Genomic DNA, 15,646 nt, shown 5'->3' with positions numbered 1-15,646 from the left:
ATTTTAGAGGAGTTCACTGAAAACACTTAAAAGGACCCATAATTAGAGCAGCCAGCTTTGAGCTATACAATTGTGAATTTCTTGTCATTTGTATGAACCATGCCCTGGCACCCATTTGACCCTGAAACCTCCAACAGTATGAAAAGTCCCAGAGTATGAATAAAGATAAAATGAAAGCCTTTAATTACCCCAGTGTGACTAGTTAAAAGGAAATCAATCGTGCTACCTTAATGTTAATAGTTATATAAAATTTACACAAAGACAGTCCTTTGTATGTTTTTCTCATATAATGTTTGTGTTGTTACTGTCATCATTGTACAGTTACCAAATGAACCATAGTTTTAAAATTCTCCAATTTGAAATTGGTCTCTTTTGAACTGTGCTCTTTTGCAAAAAGTTTCTGTGCCTATGCAGCAATTGTTTTCATCAAAAAAACCTCACTGTTAGTTATGACACTGGATTGCTTATTGGAGAAAAGTGGATAAGACTGCTAAATATGAATATATAATAACCACTTCAGCCATGAAAAACAAACTATGACAGCATAATATGTCTATTAGTTCATCTGTTTAGAGATGCAATCTCCTCTTACATTGCCCAAAGGCACTGCAAACAGAATCAAAGGATCCCAAAATATGGTTCCATAAGGTTAACTTCACATAGCATTACTTAGCCATCGCTGGCACATACCTGCTTTAGAAAGCAAAGGCAATTTTGATACTTTTTTTTTTTTTCTGTCTTTTTGTGACCGGTAAGGGGATTGCAACCCTTGGCTTGGTGTCGCCCACACCGCGCTCAGCCAGTGAGTGCACCGGCCATTCCTATATAGGATCCGAACCCGCGGTGGGAGCCCCACTGCGCTCCCAAGCGCTGCACTCTCCCGAGTGTGCCACGGGGCCGGCCCTGATACTACTTTGAATCTCCGGTGGCCCTAAAGATATGCAAAAAATATTTGCTAAAGATAATGACAATAGCATTATAATAAAATGTTTACTGAACATCAGTCACATTATAGCAGGACATGTAAGTCTTATAAATTAATTCAAACAAGCATAACCTGAATGTAGAAAGAATCTTGTCTAGTTGTTCCCAAACTAGACATTTTCAGAATCACCTGGGGAGCCTTCCGAAAATACACATTCCTGGGCCCCACCCACAGAAATTGTGCTTTAGTAACAGGTTGGGGCTACTGGCCTTGGTTTCTTTCATAATTTGTCCTATAACATGGACTTTAGTTTCCATAGTTCCATGAAGGGACTAAACTGTACCTATTATTTTAAATATTTGATGTGATGACTGAACAAAATTAGGAGTGTTTTATAAACTCCAAGGCACTAAAATTTTATACAAAGTTATATTATTATTAATTCCTCAACAAAACCATACTGAAGTTTTGATGATTAGGACAGGATGGAAGATAAAGCCCTGAAATACATGAGCAGAACACATCCCCTACAAATCCTATCAGGATACCTAGAAAAAAATCAGTTTAAGCATCTTTTGAGTCACAGGGCTCCAGGGATGAAGTCTTCTAATTATATTTTGAAAAGACACAGTTTTTGTCTTGTCCATAGGGCATTATAAGAGCCCTTGTTCAAGCACCTTTGTGAAATCAAGAATATTTTTTTCTACCATATTTCTCTAATATTCCAGTTCTGAAGCCTTGTAAAAATGAACTGAGCTTAGGCTAACAACTTGTTTGGTGGCAAATCATTTTTAAACTAAGTATTATATGCATATGATCAAAATATTTTAATTCTATGACATGGTATTAATAAAAATTAAAACTTTCCTGCCCTATGCTCAATTTTATTCCCATTTATTTCTGTTGTTCTTCTGCTGGTTATGCCATATATTATATACATACCTCTATTTCTTAAATTAATCAGCTTTAAAGAGTCTTTCCAGTTTCTTACAGGAAAGTTGAAATAGATCAGACTCCTCCCTTCTATAGACTGATTCTGAAACTGAAAACCAGTAAGTACTATTTGCCATATTATGACAACGTAAATAGTATTCACTGCGGAAAAGAATGGGGTGGCTAAATCTGAAAAGAAGAAAAAGTAATCAAATCTTCCGAATCTATTCCATCTAAAGAAAGAGATCCCAATCTTAGGGTTAAAAAGGCTCTCTATTCTCACACTTCTCAAATTGTTCTGAAATCATGCCACAAATTAAGTTGTTTCATATTTGGTACACACTTTGTTTATATATGTTTTTTTGGTTTCACTGGACTAAGCATTCATTTCTTTAAAAAATCAAAATAAAAGTAACTTTATTTTTATTAATTTTCTTCTTGTTTATTGTGCATATCAACTAGTGAAGAGCTATGCTGTTTCTTTTGCATTAGTGGTTAAATTTCATGAAATGAACATACTGCAATTTATGTAATCACCCCCAATAATGGAAATTCAGGTTCTTTTTAGGGTTTTTTTTTTTTTTTACTACAAATAATGCTGCCATAAACATACTTGCCTACATATCTTTAACTTTTGATTATTTTACTTCCAAGGGAAAAATTATAGGAATAGATCTGAGGTCAAAAAGCAAATTATTTTTAATTTTTTTTTAATTAAGGTATAACATAATAAATTGAGTTTAATAAAATTCATCCTTTTAAAGAGTAAAGTTCAGTGAGTTTTGACTAATTTATAATCATGTAACCAGCATCACAATCAAGATATATTTCTTTCACTTCAAAAAGTTCCCTTGGGTATCTTTGCAGTTAAGTCCCTTACCCCATCCCCAGCTCCTAGCAACCACTGATCTGTTTTCTGTCTGTATAGTTCTGCTTTTCTAGAATTGCCTATAAATGAATCATATAGTATATATAGCCTTTTTTGTTGCCTTTTCTTTTTTCACTTAAGGCTTCTGAGGTTCACCCATGTTTTTGCATGTATAAGTTGTTTGTTCATCTTTATTTAAAAGCAAGTAGTATTCCACTGTATGGATGAACCAGAATCTATTATACATTTACCAGCTGATGGATATTTGGCTTGTCTGCAAGTAGAAATAGGAACATCAGTTAGCAGGTAACTACAATAATCTGGGTGGAAATGGTGGTAGCTTGGATTAGAGTGGAAGCCATGGAGATGGAAGCAAAATGACAGAAAGTGGATAATTTTGGAAGTAGGATCAATAGGACTTACTAATGAACTAGATATGAGGGTGAAGGAGGGAAATAAGTCAAGATGGTTTATGCAGTTTTTTATTTGAGCAACTGGGTATAAGTCTATTTGAAGTGGGTGAAAAGAAAGGTACAAGTTTGGATTTTCCAAACATCTTTTTTCATCAATTTAGTGGTATTCTGGAAGAGAAAGTGGCAACCACATATGTCCAATAGGCAATCTTAGATCATAAATCATTTTATAATTAATAACAATGTCCAGAATTATGTTTAGTTCATTGGCACATAATACTCAGAATCTCTAACTTTTAATTCTCCCCCTCCCCCTTTTAATGAAATTCATCCATCTCTTGGCACCTCTATGGTTTTCCACAAATCCTAGAGGTGACCAATAAAGGCTCAGCAGCCTTATCAATAGGAACTTTTACTACCCTGAAATGTACGTAAACTAAGCTGGAAGAAATGAATTTATATAACTACAAGTATATCTATGTATATAGGCACATACATATATGTGTGTTAAATACATATGCACATACACACACATCTCACCTATCTTTTGCTTTACTCTTCTTGTACCCATTGTTGTTCCACTCGTTCTACACCCAAGATCATTCATCTTGAGAAGAAAAATAAGAATCGAGTAGTGTTTCATTCTCTTTGATGTATTAATGTCAAATAACAGGCTATCTTTGGTTTGTTGTTAATCCTCTAAACAAAAATCAAATAATATATTTTAGTTATCCATGACTTGTTTTAAAACCCTAAACTTATTTGGACTTCAGTAAATTTGATAGTATTCTTACTGTTCTTCAAAATTCTCTTATACTACCCTGAGACAGATCTTTCTATTTTTGCAGCCACAATCTAAAGAATTTTCTCTTAATGCCTCAATAAATTTATATTTGCATGATCAGAATTATACTGATAGTTTCCCAGCTTTCTTGACTCTTCCCCTTTGAGTCTCAGATCAGGAAATCATGCTTCTCTTTTCTCTGCCTTAAGTTTTGGTTACACATAATTATCTAATTATGACCAACTTTTTCTGTCTCTGTCAGAACTGGACTGAACATGACAACTCTACTGGTTGCCCTCATCTCTCTTTAGGATATGAAATGCTAACAACACATAGGTAGTCAAGAATTCTTAAAGTGGAAAAATATATCCAGTTTTCCTCTCTCTCTCTGATTTTACCTGAATGCTCTCCAGTAATATCAGCAAGTGAGAATACCGTCTCTCTTAAGTCTCATAACCACCCTATGAAGTTTTCTTTAGAAGGGCTGAGGAAATCAATAATTAGCAAGGTTAAATAATTTGCCCAAGTTCATAGAATTAGTAACTGGCAAAGCTGAGATTTGATACCAGGTCTCATTCCAGAGTTTGATCTATTAAATCATTGTACTGCAATGGCTTATAATGCAATTCTCAGGATTATGGATTCCATACCTGTGTATATTTTCCCAATATACATAACACTACTTCAATGCTCTAACAGGTCTGCTTTATAAAAAGGCAGTTAAAATCCACTATTTTTAAAATCAGCTGGACACAAAATACCACGAGATGTTTTCTGTGCTTTTCTGGTCATCTCTCTTTCCCTCTCTTCTCAAGCTGTTCACAGCAGTTATTTCAAACCTCCACTCTTCAAACCTTTAATCCCACCCTCCATCAGCACTATATCTTCCTCATCTCCCCTACCATAGAGCACCTTACCTCCTGATTCACAGGGAAAATTGAGAATACCACATGGGAATATCCTTGACTACCTGCTAACAAACCCATGAACTTAAAAACACTTATCCTTTCCACACTCCTTCCTGTTACAGTGGGTAGAGTCCTACTTCTCTTGACTAAAGATAATTTTCCCATCTGTGATTAAGATTCCAGTTCCTGTATCACTGGGACCTTATGTCATCAATAATCCCCTTTCTCCTGTATTTTCAACCTCTTCATCTTTATTGTTTCCTTCCTATCTACCTTTGAATATTTTTGTGTCTTATGACTTAATAAAACCCTCCTTTGATCTACATCTGCTTGCAGCTACTGCTCCCTGCCTCTTCTCCCCTTCATGGTAAGTCCCATTGTCATTACCATTTCCTCACCTTCCACTAAATCCGAAGTCTATCATCTTCTATCCCTAGCATCTATGTTGCTAAGTCCAATGGGCAAATTTTCATCCTTATTACACTTGCTCCTTCAGTATGATACAATGGTCACCAATCCTTTCTTGAAACACTTTCTCCTCTTGACGTTTATGACATCATTTTCTCTTGGTTTTCTATCAGTCTCTCTCACTGCTTGTTTCTGTCTCCATTGCAGGCTCCTCTTCCTCTGTCTACTAAAATAATGCTATTATTTGGGATTCTATTTTAGCTTCATGTCATGTCATCTAAATGCATTCAAATTTTAAGTGCTTAAAAACATTGTGCTAACCAAACATTATGTCTGCGTGATTTAGCTTGGAGGCCACCAATTCCAGTCTTTCTGAAATAATCTCCCTTTGCGATTATTCGGGTTTCCTTGGTTTCAATGGACATTCCTATGCTTTACACACACACACACACACACACACACACGTTCTCTGCCAAACATCTTAACAACTATGGGGTCTGCATCCACTCAAGAAACTTAAAGTCCAGTGAAAATGTTTTCATTTTATTTGACATGCTGAACATATAAATCTGTAAGTATTGCTTTCAAACCCCCTTCACAGATATTTTCTAATGTCAAGTATCAACATTTTCTTCTACTTTATCAAGTCATGCCTACTATCCTAGATAATATGTTCATAGTTTTATCCCACTACCTCCTCTGTATTTGTTTTAAAATTCTCTTGCTTAGGACAGCTAGCTCTTGATGATTTTCTCAATCATATAAAGTAATCCACCTATAGATAAGAACCATTTTTCTAGTTGTCTGAGGACATGATCCTACACCTCAAATCTATGTTTGTGACCTATGGTCACATCTTGATAGTCACAAATAATTAGATTTGAAGATTCTCAACAGGTTCTGTATAACAATAAATATAGACAGAGGTCCTAAAATGATGGCATACTTTCTTACGAATTACGTCAGGACTACATAAGGCTACCTCCAAATGGATACTGGAGAATCATCAACTAACCTGATGAACTCTCTTCTCATAGAAGACAATAGATTTCCTTGCTTCTACTAGAACTTTACTATTTTTGTTTTTTTCAAATGGTTGGATATATACCTACTGGTAACTGAATTTATCTTTCTCCTCCTCCACTTTTAAATTTTTTTTTTTGTCTTGGCTTGGTGTCGTCCGCACCGCGCTCAGCCAGTGAGCACACCAGCCAGTCCTATATAGGATCCGAACCTGCGGCGGGAGCGACGCTGCGCTCCCAGCACTGCACTCTCCCAAGTGCGCCACGGGGTCGGCCCACACTTTTAAACTTTTTATTTAGTTTGTATATTGCTAAAATGAGAGAGCTGGATTATACCTCTACAGGCTCTTTAAAACTCTAAAACTCATAAAGTCATCTTTATGTTTCTGGTTTTTATTCTTTCAGTATAATTTTTCAAGAAGCACAATCTCTATAGGATAAGTATGGTAGAACAGAGCTTGTTTTTACTCTCTTTAAACTGTCATATTTTTCCACTTGTCACTTATCTGACAAGCTTTTCCCCACTTAAGAAAGCTAGAAATTTCTAAAATCTACATGCTTGCTCAGAATCTTATACTTACAGATTTTACTTACAGTAAGACTGTATTCATTTCTTTATTCTTTCTAGAAACGCTTCAAACTTTCTAACAAGGTGGAGTTTAAAAAGGTATCCTTTTTTGACTTTTTCCAGCAAAGACACCTGCTTGCAATGTAAACAAATGACTTAGGATTCAAAGACAAATAGAGCAAATTTCTGTAGTTCATTCAAGTAGTAAACTACCATATGGCTGGCTCTCTTTGAGAATTCCCAGACTGGCTCTCTGGATGATCTACCATATCTTTTATTTCTTGACTAAGCCATTCCTTTCTTTCTTTTTTTTTTTTTTTAAATTTTATTTTGTCAATAAACATTGTGGCTGATTATTGCTCCCTATCACCAAAACCTCCCTCCCTTCTCCCTCCCCCCCTTCCCCCAACAATGTCCTTTAAAAATGTGGAACGCTTCACGAATTTGCGTGTCATCCTTGTGCAGGAGCCATGCTAATCTTCTCTGTATCGTTCCAATTTTAGTATATGTGCTGCCAAAGTGAGCACAAGCCATTCCTTTCTTATACCATCCAGCCCTTCTGTACTTCATTTTACTAACAAAGTAACAAAGATTAAATAATCTCTTTATCAAACCACAAAGAATTAAGAATAATTACTCATCTCCTCATCTCCCTTTCTTTGCTATAAGGTAAAGTTGCTTTTTTTCCATTCCATGTCAGCCAAAGTAACTTCTGTGCATCATTTTACAAGGAAACAACCAAATAAACAACAAAACACCTGACATTACAATTCTCATGCAGGATGTTTTAATAAATGTCACTGGAATTCAGTGCAACTAAATTCTGTTTATAATCCCATCTTCTCCTGTTGCTAAAGTAGTGCAGTTACTGTAACATCACACTGAGTAATCACAGACTACTGTGAAATCAAGGTAAATTTTTAAAGAAAATCTATGCTTCCTCTGATTCACTTGCATATGCTTCTGTCTTTACACCTTCTGGTTTCTAAAAATAAATTTTTTATTTTGGAGTAATTTTAGATTTCCAGAAAAGTTTCAAAGATAATATGGAGAGTTTCCATATACCTTTCATCCAGCTTCCCCTAAAGTCAACATGTTATAATACTGCATTTACCAAAACTAAGAAAACAGCATTGGAACATCACTATTAACTAGACTCTACACTACTGGATTTCATTAGTTATTACACTTATGCCTTGGTTGTTGTTGTTTTCCTGGGTCCATTCCAGGTTACCACAATGCATTTAGTCACCAGGTCTACTTAGTTTCCTTCAGTCTGTGACAGTTGCTCAATCTTGCCTTGTTTTTCATGACCTTACCTGACAAGATTTGAAGAGTAGTTCACTGATTAGTTCAGTGTTCTGGGAGTTTATGAAGAATAATGAAAAAGTGAAGTTCTTTATTAACACATTATATCAGGGGTTACATGAGGTCATCATTACTAATCACTAATGATATTAACTTTGATCATTTGATCAAGTAAGTGTTTGCCAGATTTTTCCACCGTAAAGTATGATTTTCCCCCTTTCCACACCCTTTTCTTTGGGTGTGAGTTACTAAGTCTAGCCCATGCTCAAGGGGAGTAGAGATTAGGCTTTTCCTTCTTGAGGGGGCAGTATTTACTTATATTTATGTATGAACTGATCTATGCTTATTTTATACTTTGGATAGTAATCCAACATCATACTATTTATTTTATTGTGCAAATTGCTCCAACTTTGGCCACTGGCAGCTTTTATGTTGGGTCCTGTGTTCATTTGACATTCCCCTATGCTTTTGTTTTTTGAGCACTTCCTTGCTTTCTGACTCCAGGCTCATCTTTCATTTTCTTTGCCCCATCCCTGCAATTAGCCATCTCTCTAAGGAGTTTCTTTTTTTTGAGAATAGTATTTAGAAGACAAGATCTGGGTGCTGGGTGAACTCAATGCTACTGGGTATCACAACTTCCAGGCCCTCTCAGGAGACAAAGCTAGGAAACATACATATATTAACACATATCTATATACATTTTTGTATACAGCCATAATTATTTTATATACACCTACAAACACAGAGACATACACACATATACTTTATGAACTGAATTGTGCCTGTCCCTCACAACCCCCCAATTCTTATTTGAAGCCCTAACCTCCAATGTGATGATATTTGGAGATGGGGCCTCTGGGAGGTAAACAGGTGTAGATGAGGTTATGGTGGGATTAGTGCCCTTATAGGAAGAGCTTGCTCACTCTCTCTCTCTCTCTCAGCCATGTAAGGACACAGCAAGGTGGCGGCCACCTGCAAGCCAGGAAAAAAGCCCTAACCAGAACCCAACCATGCTGGCACTTTGGTCTTGGACTTCCAGCCTCCAGAACTGTGAGAAAATAAATTTCTGTTGTTTAAGCCACTCAGCATATGATATTTTGTTATGGAAGCCTGGACAGTCTAAGACAATATATAAACATGAGTATATATAATGTCTCCAACTAATCTAGTACCACAGCTTTCATTCTAGCTTCCTATCCTTGCTTATCTATAACTTTTCTCTACTTTTAAAACTGGTAATTGTAGGTATCAGTAACTGTCATAGGGCTGGAAATATATCTTACTGGAATAGACATTTACTCTGGATATGAATTTTCCTTTCATGTACACAATGCTTCTGCCAAAACTACCATCCATGGACTCACAGAATGTCTTATCCACCATCATGGTATTTCACAAAGCATTGCTTCTGATTGAGAAACTCACTTCACAGAAAGTTAAGTACGGCAATTGGCCAATGTTCATGGAATTACCTAGTCTCAGCATATCCATTATCATCACAAAGCAGCTATCGTGAGAGAACAGTGAAATGGCCTTTTTGAAGACTCAGTTTCACTGCTAGCTAGGTTGCAATACCTTGTTGGACTGGGGAAAGATCCTCCAGGATGCTCTAAATCATTTTCCAATATATGATATTGTTTCTTCCATAGTCAGCATTCACAGGCCCAAGAAAGAAAGGGTGGAAATGGGAAAAGCTCTCCCCACTATTACTCCTAGTGATCCACTAGCAAAATTGTTGCTTCTCTTCCCAATAACCTTATGGTCTGTTGGTCTAGAGGTCCAAGTTCTAAAGGGAGAAATGCTTCCACCAGGAGATAGCAACAATAATTTCACTGAACTGGAAGTTGGCACTGTTACCTGGCCACTTTGGGTAATTCATACCTCTGAAATAACAGCAAAGGGGGTTACATTACTGACTGGGGTGACCTATCATGATTACCAAGGGGGAAATGGGTTGCTACTACACAATGGAAGAGTATGTCTAGAATACAGGAAGATCCCTTAGGGTACCTCCTAGTACTATGTCCTGTGTTACAGTCAATGGGAAACTATAACAACCCAATTCAGGCAGGACTACTAATGACACATCCCTTTCAGGAATGAAGGTTTGGGTTTGGGTTACCTTACCAGACAAAAAACTATGACCAGCTGAGGTACCTGCTGATGACAAAGGAAATATGGAATAAGTAGTGAAAGTAGTTGATAAATATGAGTTAATACAATGTGGTCAAATTGTAGAGATGAGGACTGTGATAGTTGAGTTTCTTATTTTGTTATGAATATGTTTCTGTATGTATATTAACCAAATATTTTTGTTTCCTTTCTTATCCTTTTATCATCTAACGTAAGATATGTTAAAAGCTAACTTTATATCTCAGCGTTTTAGTTATAAGATAACAAGGAGAAGAGTGAACATCACCCACAGCCTTTCCATCCTCTTCTGGGGAAAGGGTTAGCATGTTTTCAGTTGTACGCAGGATAGATGTATCATGTTAGGTGGAAGTATGATGTTTTCATTGTCTTTACTTGGAGGTTAAGTATGGTTTGAGGAGATGTGTTCAGGTGCCAAGTTGACAAGGGTTGGACCATGATGGCCTTTTCTATATGTCAACTTGGCTAGGCTAAAGTCCTCAGTTAACCAATCAAACACTAATCTAGGTGTTGCTGTGAACAACAACTAGGTGTTGTGCGTTGCTGTATTTTATAGATGTGATTAAAGTCCATAAAATCCTGGGTAATCTGAATGGGGCTGATTCAATTTCTTGAAAAGTTTTAAAAGTAGAGCTGAGGCATTCATGAAACAGAAGAAATTCTCCCTGTGGATAGTAGCTTCAGCCTTTTCCTGAGTTCCAGCCTGCCCTTCTGAAAGCCTGCCTTATGGATTTCAGACTTGCCTAGCCAGCATCAATAACTGCGTAAGTCAATTCCTTGCAATACATCTCATAAATATATCTCCTGCTGGTTCTGTTTCTCTGGTTGACCCTGACTAATACAATATCCCACCATGCCATGTGATATAATAAAGAAAGTTTCTTTTTCCATCAAATAGCCCAGGGCTCAGACTCAAGGTTAAAGGATTAAGGCTTGTACACACTGAGTACCAAAGGAGAAAATGCCACATAGCAAAAGCAATGCAGAAATCAATCCTTTTCAACACAGGAGCAATGTGAAAAACAAATGAGTTGAGCTTAATATAAAATTTTCTCTGTAGGATTATCAAAAATTAGCATTATTTCATATATAATAGTGAGTTCTTCTGAGACAGGCATCCACTTACAACAAACCACCATGGGCCAATCAAGATCACAACCATATTCTCAGACACTAAATGATCAAAATGTATAATTGGAAATAGCCATTTTTTATCATCTTATCTTCAGATAAACCTTCAGCTATCCTATCCCTATCTACCCAGGAAATTCCCACATACTCATGCTTCCACAAATAAAAGAATACATTTGTTTATTAAATTTTGGGGTTTGTATACTCATCCTGTGTGTATTCAGTTGTCCTGAATCCAAAAATCATTTTTTAAACTATCTCCAGGCAGTTAGAAAAACAAATTAAAGCTATTGTTAATTAAACATAAAAACCTCTTACGGCCTCTACAAATTTTATATTCTTTCAGAGGGAACTCTTGGGATTTCTGAAAACAAGAATAAATAAATTTACTTCATAATCACTTCTCTTAACTTTGCTGCCTCCATTCATTTACAGGCACACAAAAGTCTTATATGCCAATGTGATGTTTTTGGTTAAATGCATTTGGCTTCCATCCATTTTGCCTTAGCTCTTACTTCCCCCTCCAAGTGCAAAATATCTAATGTGTAACTATTTCAGTTGCATAAATGAAACAACACAAAGATTCCTTTCATAGAAAAATCTTGACCTGGACATATTTTATTAATTAGATCATATTATCCAGAAACGTTCCTTTGGATTCTACCAAAGATTGGATATAACAACTAAATATGCAGTTGTTGGCTTCAGACCAATCTCCATTTATTGGGGTTTCAAAAAAAAAAATGATAAAAATATGTGGTATTTTTTAACCAGCTGACACCTCCAAGTCTATTGTTTTTCTCTCTCTCCTAGAAAATAGTATTCACTATTCAAGATACCACCTCTGCTCCATATAGTGACAAGAACCCATATGTTTCAGATTGGAGCAGAATAGGCAGTTACTGTTTAAAAAGAAATCGAACTGCTCTCATTCCAAATAAATCTGGGAATAAGGTTATCAAAGCAAGCAGACTCAAGTGGCAATGAAACTTCCAATTCCCCAATCCCACAAATATTGTTAGCTAGGAAGAAAAATACTTTCAAAAAGATTTGTGTAAGTATGTAAGAGAAAAGGCTGAGAACCACCATTATTCTATCCATCCATGTACAGCAGATAAAGTGTAAATGTTCATAAAATTTATTATCCAACTCCTTATATTTAACCAGGGTAACAGCAATATCTTTCAGGAAATTTCTCTAATTTCTATGGATGATGTTTTCTACTTCCCACTCCCATACATACATAAATTAGACCCTGGAAAAAGGGTACACGGATAATCTAATATACTAAAAATCTATGAATTGCCATTTTAGAAAATATTTAACCCACAAATTATTTACATAATTGAAATGAGGTGATAAATCTGATTTAAAAATTATCTGGAGCCAAGAACATGTAGATATTACACATGAAGAAGTAATTCTAAGCATATGCTGAATATATATATTTGAGGACACAGTAGGTTTTCTTTTCCTATTTGAGTACCATCAATCTGCAAAGTATCAAATCATGTACAAACTGTCCCCGATTTACAGTAGTTTTTCGATTTTACAATGGTGTGAAAGCAATACATGTTCAGTATGCTTCTCAACTTACAATGGGGTTACGTCTGGATAAACCTATCCTAAATTGAAAACATTATTAAGTCAAAAATGCACTTATGATATTTTCAATTTACGATGGGTTTACTGGGAGGTAATCCCATTGTAACTTGAGAAGCATCTGTGTAGACAACAGCTGGGGAGAACCCTAAGTAGGCTTACATTTCAGTCTAATAGCTATCATTTTAAAACCAGTGTTTGTGGTAAGGGTGGAGAAGTGAGGTTCCATGGTATGAAATGAAAGAATGAAGCTTTGCTCCTGAAGGCTATGTAAGACCTTGGAGAGAATAGGCACCAGATTGTTGAAGATGTGTGAACCATCTCCCTTACTGCTCACAATGAAAAAATGTAAAAGTTGATTTAATAAATTATATACTTAGCACCAATTCATCTTTTAAAATCGTTGGTTATATATACATTTTTAAAAATTACATTATAATTCACCAGGCCATAAGTCTCACAAATAAGATTTGAACAGTATTTGCAGTTCAGATCCCTGTATCAGCCAGCTGCCAAAAAAACAAACAAAAACAGTATATGCTCCTGATTATTTTACCATTGTGTCAGTTATGGATACAGCAAGGGATCCTAACCAGTCATCTTGGATAATTCAGTTTTAAAAAAGAATTCTCAAGTAGTTTAAGGGGTGAGAGTGGGCAGGAAAATCTTGAGGAGGAAAAGAGAAAGGTTAAATCAGTCTGAAAGCAAGCAAAGCTTTGTGCCACTTCTTTTACTCTTAGTGACATTTAATTTATTTTGAAGTTGACAATTTATTTTTAATTTGACAATACTAAAAACAGGGAATAACTTTTAAAAAATTTTTAGTAAGGTGTAATTGACACACCATAAAATTCACACATTTAAAATGATTTTTAGTAAGTTTAGAGTTGTACGAACATCATCACGATCTAATTTTAGGTTATTTCCGACACCCCCAAAAGAAACCTCATACCCATTTGCAGTTGCTCCCCATTCCCACTTCCAACACTAGGCAATCACTAGTTTCTTTTATCTCTAGATTTGCCTTTTCTGGACATTTCATATAAATGGAATCATGTTTTCAAGGTCTGTCCATGTTGTAGCATGTATTAGTACTTTGTTCCTTTTCATTGCCAAATATTCCATTGTATAAATATATAACAATTTGTTTATCCATTCACCAGTTGCTGGACATTTGGGATGTTTCCACTTTTTAACTATTGAAAATAATGCTGCTATGAACATTCATATAAAAGTCTTTGTGTAGAGTAGAATTGTTGGGTCATTGGTAATTCAGTTTAAGTAATAATCTTTATATTTATTAAAAAAGGGAAAGGATTTGGGAAGATTGAAATGTGGGTCTAGAAGAAAGTACTGAAGAGGAAACAGCTCTTTCCATTATAACTCAAAAGAACGAGAGGATAGGAAGGTCACTGTCCAATCTCTGAAAATTTTTCTACTACAGAAGCTATATAACATTCAATTAATAACATATTTTTTCTCATTTTACTTTGGTAGTACTCTATACTAAGATGTCTCTGAACCCAACTTTACAATTTTACTGATGATTTCTAGTGTGTGTAGGGTAAACAACAATAATCCCCACCAACATTAATCAGTTGTGTTGTTAAAAGAACTTCGAAAGAAACACTGGAGAAATATTCTCTTTTTGCATGAGCAACTGTTTAGGGTCTTTGGGTTATAAAGAGGAAAGAGATGAAGAAAAGTTAGAAGGAAGGGAGAAATAACTTGAAGTGAAGTTGCTGTGCCAGTTATCACTGATAGTTAGAAATAATTGTAAAATGATATTGCCAAACCAACCTCTAAAGTGGCTCTAGCAATTTGCACTCCTACCAGTAGTGTACGAAAGTTATGTTTCCCCACACTGTTAACACCTGATTAAACTTAACTATTTTGCCAATTTATTAATTTTAAAATGTTGTTTTTGTTGTTTTAATTTTTGCTTTTCCCTTATTGATTGTGAGAAGATTTTATGTATTGGCTATTTACTTTTCTGAGAGTTGCCTATTTGGGGTACTTTTTCTTATCCTATGGAGAGAACCTGTATATTCTGGATGCAATACTTTATTCATCATCTTTTGATGACTTATTATTATATCTTCCCTTGAGGCTATTTCAAGTATTCTATCCTCTTCCCAGATGCTATCCTTACTGCTATCCTTAGTAGATGGTCTTCGTACTTTACTGAGAAAGAATGAGATTTTAAAATGTGCTCTATTTGAAAAGATGAACATGCTTTAAGGTTTAGGGGCATCTGGGCATGCATGATCTAAATTTAAATAATTGTGACAAAAATAAGGTAAAACTATACACCAGTTCTGAAAAAAAAATAGTTCTTACTATGCCTCTGATAAGACCACAAACATTTCAAAATGTTATTGTACATACAGTTTAAAGAAACTCTGACAGCTGCTTCCAAAGTCTGAGTCATTATAAAGCCAAGAATTTACTCTAAACAGCACCTAAATTATTTAATATAATGTGAGGTTAAGAGAAGTAAAGACAATGAATTCAATGTCTCCTTGATTCAGCTGGTTGTGGAAATGATGTTGTCTGCACTAACACCAGGAAGAAATAGAGACAAATCAGGACAGAATACTGTACAGCCTTGAGCAGTTTTTGTAG

General features: G+C 35.5%; 1 protein-coding gene and 1 non-coding gene across 4 annotated transcripts in view; both read right to left on the bottom strand.

Moving 5' to 3' along the window:
- Positions 1–15,646, bottom strand: part of KIAA1328 (KIAA1328 ortholog) — a 357,584-nt gene that overhangs the window by 109,012 nt on the left and 232,926 nt on the right. The window lies entirely within an intron of this gene.
- Positions 7,250–7,356, bottom strand: LOC134362351 (U6 spliceosomal RNA). Its single transcript, XR_010021607.1, has one exon. It is a non-coding gene; the product is annotated as a U6 spliceosomal RNA (small nuclear RNA).

The sequence above is a fragment of the Cynocephalus volans genome, chromosome 13, assembly GCF_027409185.1.
Source record: "Cynocephalus volans isolate mCynVol1 chromosome 13, mCynVol1.pri, whole genome shotgun sequence".
Classification (NCBI taxonomy): Eukaryota; Metazoa; Chordata; class Mammalia; order Dermoptera; family Cynocephalidae; genus Cynocephalus; species Cynocephalus volans.
The sequence above is the reverse complement of the archived record's forward strand: the minus strand, read 5'-3'. Positions and strand labels throughout refer to the sequence as shown.